Raw genomic sequence first — 7500 nt, 5'->3', positions numbered from 1 at the left:
TTTTTCCATCTCTTTTTTTCAGTTTTATTTTTAGTTTGTTGTATACGTGGTATGTGTTCAATACGACTACTGATCAGACAAAATTCGTACGTCATTTATGTTAGAAAAATGAAAATAGAACTATCGTTATATTTTCAATTATCTTTGATATCATTTTCGACATATGTTTCCTCTCTTTTTACAGGGATAATGCTAGTTTAGAAGCCATTGAAAATTATTGTTCCTTGTTTCGCCTGTAAAGTTATTCAATATTCGTTTCGGGTTTATATTTGTAATATTTGTTTTTCATTCATTCTGCGTAGCTCTTTCATTTTTTTCTCTTTTCCCTATCTGTCTCTCTGTTTCTGTCTGTGCCTCGATCTCTTTCGTTTTCTTTTTCTTTCGCTCTCCTTCGTTTTCTTTCGCTCTCACTTGCTCTCTCTCTCTCTCTCTCTCTCTCTCTCTCTCTCTCTCTCTCTCTCTCTCTCTCTCTCTCTCTCTCTCTCTCTCTCTCCCTCTCCCTCTCCCTCTCTCTATCTCTCTCTCTCTGTCTCTGTCTCTGTCTTTCTCTCTCCGTCTCTGTCTCTGTCTCTCTCTCTCTCTCTCTCTCTCTCTCTCTCTCTCTCTCTCTCTCTCTCTCTCTCTCTCTCTCTCTCTCTCTCTCTCTCTCTCTCTCTGTCCGCTCCTCGGCACAATAAACGATAATGTCTATCAGCCTGAGTGGCGTATTGTCATTACTTACGGAACAGATCACGCTACAGCGTTTCCAATCTTCAACCATGCTATAAAAAAAAAAATGAAAAAAAAGGAACACAGAACACCAAAATGGTCTTGTAGCATTTATCATCCGATGACTAAGACCTACAAAGTCCCTTAAGGATTATTTTTTCCTCCCCCCCCCCCCACACACACTATTCTCTCTCTCTCTCTCTCTCTCTCTCTCTCTCTCTCTCTCTCTTCTCTCTCTCTCTCTCTCTCTCTCTCTCTCTCTCTCTTTCTCTCTCTCTCTTTGTCCACTCCTCTATCTTTACCTCTTTTTTTTTCCATTCTCTCTCTCTCTCTCTCTCTCTCTCTCTCTCTCTCTCTCTCTCTCTCTCTCTCTCTCTCTCTCTCTCTCTCTTTGTCGGCTCCTCTGTCTCTCCCTCTTTTTTCCCATTCTCTCTCTCTCTCTCTCTTTCTTTTTTTCTTTTGGAAATGGACATCAGCTCTAAATAAAGACGACAGTGCCACAAACTTGTACAGAAGAACATGAATAAAACATGTCTACGAAGAGGATAGGAACTGCCATATCCTTGTTTACACTAAATACAACGCCTTTTTTTCCCCGTCAGATTTTTTTCCTTTCTTTCTTTAATGCTAACATATGGTAATGTGGTTATATCAATATTTCTCCATCTTAAGAGCCACTGTTTTTTTTTTTTTTTTTTTTTTTTCTGGGCTACTTCTTATTTCTCTTTCTCTTTTTCTTTATCTGTTTTCTTTCCCCCTCCTGAAGTTTGCATTTGTCTCTGTTTTTTTTTTTTTTTTTTTTTTTTTCTCATTTTTGTTCATACTTTCTTCCTATTTTCTTCTCAAAAATTAATTTTCGTGTTTTCATGTTTATCCTTTTTGTTTAATTTCTTCCCAACTCTCTCCCTCCCTCCCTCCCCCCCCTCTCTCTCTCTCTCTCTCTCTCTCTCTCTCTACCTACCTACCTACCTATCTATCTATCTATCTATCGATCGATCGATCTATTTCCATCTCTGTCTGTCGGTCTGTCTATCTACATCTCTCTCTGTCTGTCTGTCTGTCTGTCTCTATCTATCTATCTATCTATCTATCTATCTATCTATCTCTTTCTCTCTCTTCTCTCTCTCCATCTCTTTCTCTCTCTCTCTCTCCCTCTCTCTCTCTCTCTTTGATTATGTCCCCCCCATTTATCTCTCTAAGCGATTTCCGATTAATTGTTTCTTCCGCCCTCCTCTCCAGTCCTTTATTTACCTGTCTCTCACCTCATTTATCTCCGCCTACATAACTTACTTCGTTCTGATTCCGTCTTTCTTTCTTTCCCCTTTCTCCCACTCCAATTATGTCTTTCTATTCACTTCTTGGTCTTCATTTATTCATTTATTCATTCTTCGTCTCTGTTTACCTATTTATTGCCTTTTGCGCATGTCTCTTCACCCATTTCCCTTCACTTTACGGCTCTCTATTTTCCCATTTCCACCTCTTTACGCACGCCTGTTTACCCATTTCCCTTCTCTTTACGAATCTGTTTACCCATATCCTTCTCTTTACGTATCTGTTTACCTATTTCTACCTCTTTACACACGCTTGTTTACCCATTTCAATTCTCTTTACGAATCTGTTTACCCATTTCCATCTCTCTACACACACCCATTTTCCTTCTCTTTACGCATCTGTTTACCTATTTCCATCTCTCAACACACACCCATTTCCCTTCTCTTTACGCATCTCTGTTTACCCATTTCCTTCCTCTTTACCGTTCTCCCTCCCCACTCCCTTCCCCACTCTCTTCCCCACTCCCTTCCCTACTCTCTTCCCCACTCCCTCCCCCACTCCCTTCCTCGCTCCCTTCCCCACTCCCTTCCCTCTCGTGCCAGGGACTCCCGGCGTTCCTCAGCCTCCCCATAAAACACGACTCGACATCAAAACTTTCCCCTCTGCCTGTCCGCGGGTTAAAATACAACGGGGAAGGAAGCACACATAAGAAGCCCAGGAATGACGCCAAACTTACTTTGTTATATAATACCTTCCCGACCCCCGACCACGCCGTTCCCGACCCCGAGGAGAGAGGAAGATTTTCTTCTTCTTCTTCTTCTTCGTCTTCTTTCTTCGTATGAACCGTAACACGTACGCACACACGCGAGGGCGCGCGTGCACACACACACACACACACACACACACACACACACACACACACACATATATATACACACACACACACACACACACACACACACACACACACATATATATATATATATATATATATATATATATATATATATATATATATATTTATATTTATATATGTATATATACACATTTATGTTTATATATACATATGTATGTATATAAATAGACATATATATATATATATATATATATATATATATATATATATATGTATATATATATATATATATATATATATATATATATATATATATATGTTTATCTCTCTCTCTCTCTCTCTCTCTCTCTCTCTCTCTCTCTCTCTCTCTCTCTCTCTCTCTCTCTCTATATATATATATATATATATATATATATATATATATATATATATATATATAAATATAAATATATATATATATATATATATATATATATATATATAAATATAAATATAAATATATAAATATATATATATATATATATATATATATATATATATATATGTGTGTGTGTGTGTGTGTGTGTGTGTGTGTGTGTGTGTGTATGTGTGTGTGTGTGTGTATACATAAAGATATGTATATGTGCATGTTTATAAATATATATATGTATATATATATATATATATATATATATATATATATATATATATATATATATATATATATATATACATATATAATCATATATACATATAAGAATCAACAAAACAAGAGGACCGTATAATTAGTGTAGGGGAAGGGAGACACAGGAGGAAGAAGAGAAAAAGGAAGTAGGAAAAAAAAACTTCCTCGGGATGAAAAGGAAAAACACGGAAGGGACCGACTATCTGTATGCAAATGGCCGCGACTAACATTCTTGTCCAAGGCGATTGAGGGCTGACAAATGTAATGATGTCTCCTGATGATATCAAGAGGATGGGGGGGCTATGAGGAGATGGAGGGAAAGGGGGAGGGGCATGGGAGGAGGGAGTGGGGAAGACAAAGGGAGGGTGTTTGAGGGAGGGGAAAGGGAGGGGGAGTAGGAGGAATACATGTGAATGGACATGAAGCAGGACGGCCGAAGGGAAGAGGAAAGGAAGGGGTAGGAGGGAGAGGGGGTAAGAGGAGGAAAGGAGGAAAGAGCGATGTAAAACAGAGAGAAAGAGAGAGAGAGAGAGAGAGAGAGAGAGAGAGAGAGAGAGAGAGAAATGAGAGAGAGATAGAGAGTGAGAGAGAGAGAGAGAGAAAGAGAGAGAGAGAAGGAGAATGATGGATAGATAGATAGATAGATAGATAGAGAGAGAGAGAAATAGATAGAGAGAAGGAGAGATAGATAGATAGATAGATAGATAGAGAGAGAGAGAGAGAAATAGATAGAGAGAAGGAGAGATAGATAGATAGATAGATAGATAGATAGAGAGAGAGAGAGAGAGAGAGAGAGAGAGAGAGAGGGTGGGAGAAAGAGAATAGGAAGGAGAGAGAAAGAGAGGACGTGAGAGGAGAGTAGAACGGAGGGAGGAGTCCAATGAGAGGGACTGGGAGAAGGAGAGGAGGAGGGGGGAGGGGGGGCGGACGGAAAGAGACCAACCGAGTGTGGGAAGGGGAGGGAGAAGGGAGGGGGGTGTAGGGGGGTAATACAAGGGAAGAAAGGCATCCGAAGAAGGGGCAGAGGTGGCAGGGGGAGGGAGAGGGGAGGAGGAGAGAGGAGGATATTATAGGGAAAATAACTAGGCGACCGGGATAAAAGGAGAGGGAGAGAAGAAGGAGGAGAGGAGAGCAGGAGTGAGAGGTCAACCGGAGTGAGAAAAGGAAGTGGAAATATAGGGGAAGAGAAGAGAGGAGAAGGAGGGGAAGAAGAGACGGAAAGGGGAGAGGAGAAGGAGGGAGAGAGGAGAGGAGAGAGAGAGAGAGGAAGAAGGGGAAATGATGTTATAGGGGAGAGGAACGCTAAAAAAACATGAGACGCGAGATCAAAGCGATGGAGCTTCACAGACTTAGCAAGAGCCACGACACAGCTTCTCATGATGTTCGTAAAATAATCTTCTAGAAATACGTACACTAAGAAAATAACCTTTATAAACAAGCATTAACATTATCATAACCTCTTTAATGGCCTATAAAAACAATGTCTGTAAAGAAGTGTTGCATAATGTTTACGATGGAGATAGCTGTAGCGTGTTGATTAAAAGGAAACAGAAGTTACATAATCGTTTTTGAGAATAGATTTAAACCTATGTTTGATAATCTTTATTCATTAACTCCATTTAGGTCATCAAATACATAACAAAGAAAACTATAAACGTATAGTTTAACTAATTATTTTTATAAAAAATGAACGAAAACAAAATTGAGTGGATTATCATTATTAATTAACTATTATAAGATTAATAACAATACGATATTCTCTAACATGGAAAAGTAAGATGTTTTTTCTTAGGATTTTCAGTTACTGTGATATTATAATTATTATCCAAGTTTCGTAACCGACTTTTGAGTTCAGATGCAAAAATTCGGGAATATGTGGATATTTTTTTCCTTTTTTTTTCTCTTTTTACTTTCCTTTCCATTACGTGACTTTTATTTTCTTAAAACTTCTCCCCGTCGCAAAATAAAGTAGTTAGACCATCTTTTTTTTTTTCTTTTTTTTTCTCTTCTTTTTAGTACGGAGAGTTAAAAAAAAATTAGTAATAAGAGTTTCGCAAGCATAATAAAAAAAAGAAAAAAAAAAAAGGAAAAAAAAATGCCCACACCTAACTTTTAAGGACAGTAAACAGAGGCGAAGAAAGTCTTAAAGAGGCTTAGATCTCGAGGAACTGCCAGGGAGGGACGTAAACACGATGGCACTCGATGTTTAGCTTGGCTCTCGAAGTAACCACAAGGATGTCAATCATTTTTTTGTTTTTTGCTTCGTTTTTGTTGTTGTTTGTGTGTGTGTGTGTGTTTTATATTCTGTTGTTTAAAATCTATAACTGCGATAAGGTTGTAACGCTGTAGGCTGCAAGGGTAGTTACATGAGAGCACATATTTCTTTCTCAGTTACGCTAGAATACATATTACTTTTTTTTTTATAGGAGGGATTAGTTATTACTCTCTCTGTTACAAAAAAGAGTATATATTACAGATATATTCTCCGTTTATTCCGGAGGTACTATGGACTGTTCACCCTGTCTCCGAAAACATGATCAAATGATTTTTTTTATTAATGTACGATGAATCTACGTTCGCTTTTCCTTTTCCCATCACCATCTTCCCCTCTTCCTTTCAACCCTCCCCTCCTCTCCCCCTCTTCCCTCTTCCTCCTTTCCCCTCTCCATCATCTCTTCCTTCCTTCTATGCCTCCTGTCTCCTTTCCCTTTCCTCTCTCCCTCTCCTTTACCCCCCCCCCTCCCTCCTTCCTTCCCTTCCCACCCCCACCCTCTCCCTTCCCCCGTCTTCCAGTTCTCTCTCCTCCTTCCCCTCCCCCTCACCTTCCATCCCACCCTCCCCCCTTCCCTCACCCTCTACCCATCCCCCCCGAAAAAAAAAAAAAAAAAAAAATATATAAAAAGTGAGAGATCCCCGCAAAGTCGTTACTCATGACGACTTCCGTTTATTAGGCTCCTGCCCGCCGCCTGATCACCTCGTCTCGCTCCTTATCACGCAAGATGGCCGCCGGAATTGAAATGTTTACGCGGGAGAGGCAGGGAGGGAGAGGGAGAGGCAGGGAGGGAGAGGGAGAGGGAGGGTGAGAGAGCGGGAGGGGAGGTGGGAGAAGGAGGGAGAGGGAGGAAGGGGAGGTGGGAGTAAGAGGGGAAGGAAGGGAGGAAGAAGGAGTAGAAGAAGTGAGGAGAGGAGGGAAAAGAGAGGGAGAGAAAGGGGGAAAGGGAGAGGGAGGGAAGCTGGGAAAAGGAAGATGGAGGGTGAGAGAGCGGGAGGGGAGGTGGGAGAAGGAGGGAGAGGGAGGAAGGGGAGGTGGGAGTAAGAGGGGAAGGAAGGGAGGGAGAAGGAGGAGAAGAAGTGAGGAGAGGAGGGAAAAGAGAGGGAGAGAAAGGGGGAAAGGGAGAGGGAGGGAAGCTGGGAAAAGGAAGATGGAAATGGGAGGGAATGTAGGTGAAGAAGGGAAGATGGGAGAGGAGAGAAGGGAGGGAGAAAGAGAAGGGGACAGAGAGAAAGGGAGCGAGGAAGGGAGAGAAAGATGACCCAGTGACAAAAATGAGGGCAAATATCTAGAAACACAGAGAGAGAGAGAGAGAAGAGAGAGAGAGAGAGAGAGAGAGAGAGAGAGAGAGAGAGAGAGAGAGAGAGAGAGAGACAGACAGACAGACAGACAGAGACAGGGACACAGAGAGAAGAGCAAGAATCGAAAAACACAAGAAAAAAAATCTGAATCTCCGCGGGGCCGTGTAGTTGAGGCATAAAGGCGACTTAGCGTGTCCGAGGAAAGCGACACTCGCCGTTATCGACGATCATCTCGTCTGGATTCTCGGCCTGGGCAGAGTAAGGGCGAGGAGAGAGAGGGGAGGTGGGGGGGGTGTAGAGAGAGAGGGGGGCGGAGAGAGAGGGAGAGAGAGGTGGGAGGAGAGAGAGAGAGGTGGGGAGGGAGGGAGACGGAGAGAGAAGAGGGGTTAATAGGAGTCGTATATCGATTCGGCGTATCGTAATGCTA

The sequence above is a fragment of the Penaeus chinensis genome, chromosome 5 (assembly GCF_019202785.1).
Source record: "Penaeus chinensis breed Huanghai No. 1 chromosome 5, ASM1920278v2, whole genome shotgun sequence".
NCBI classification, from domain to species: Eukaryota; Metazoa; Arthropoda; class Malacostraca; order Decapoda; family Penaeidae; genus Penaeus; species Penaeus chinensis.
Note: the sequence above shows the minus strand (reverse complement) of the source record.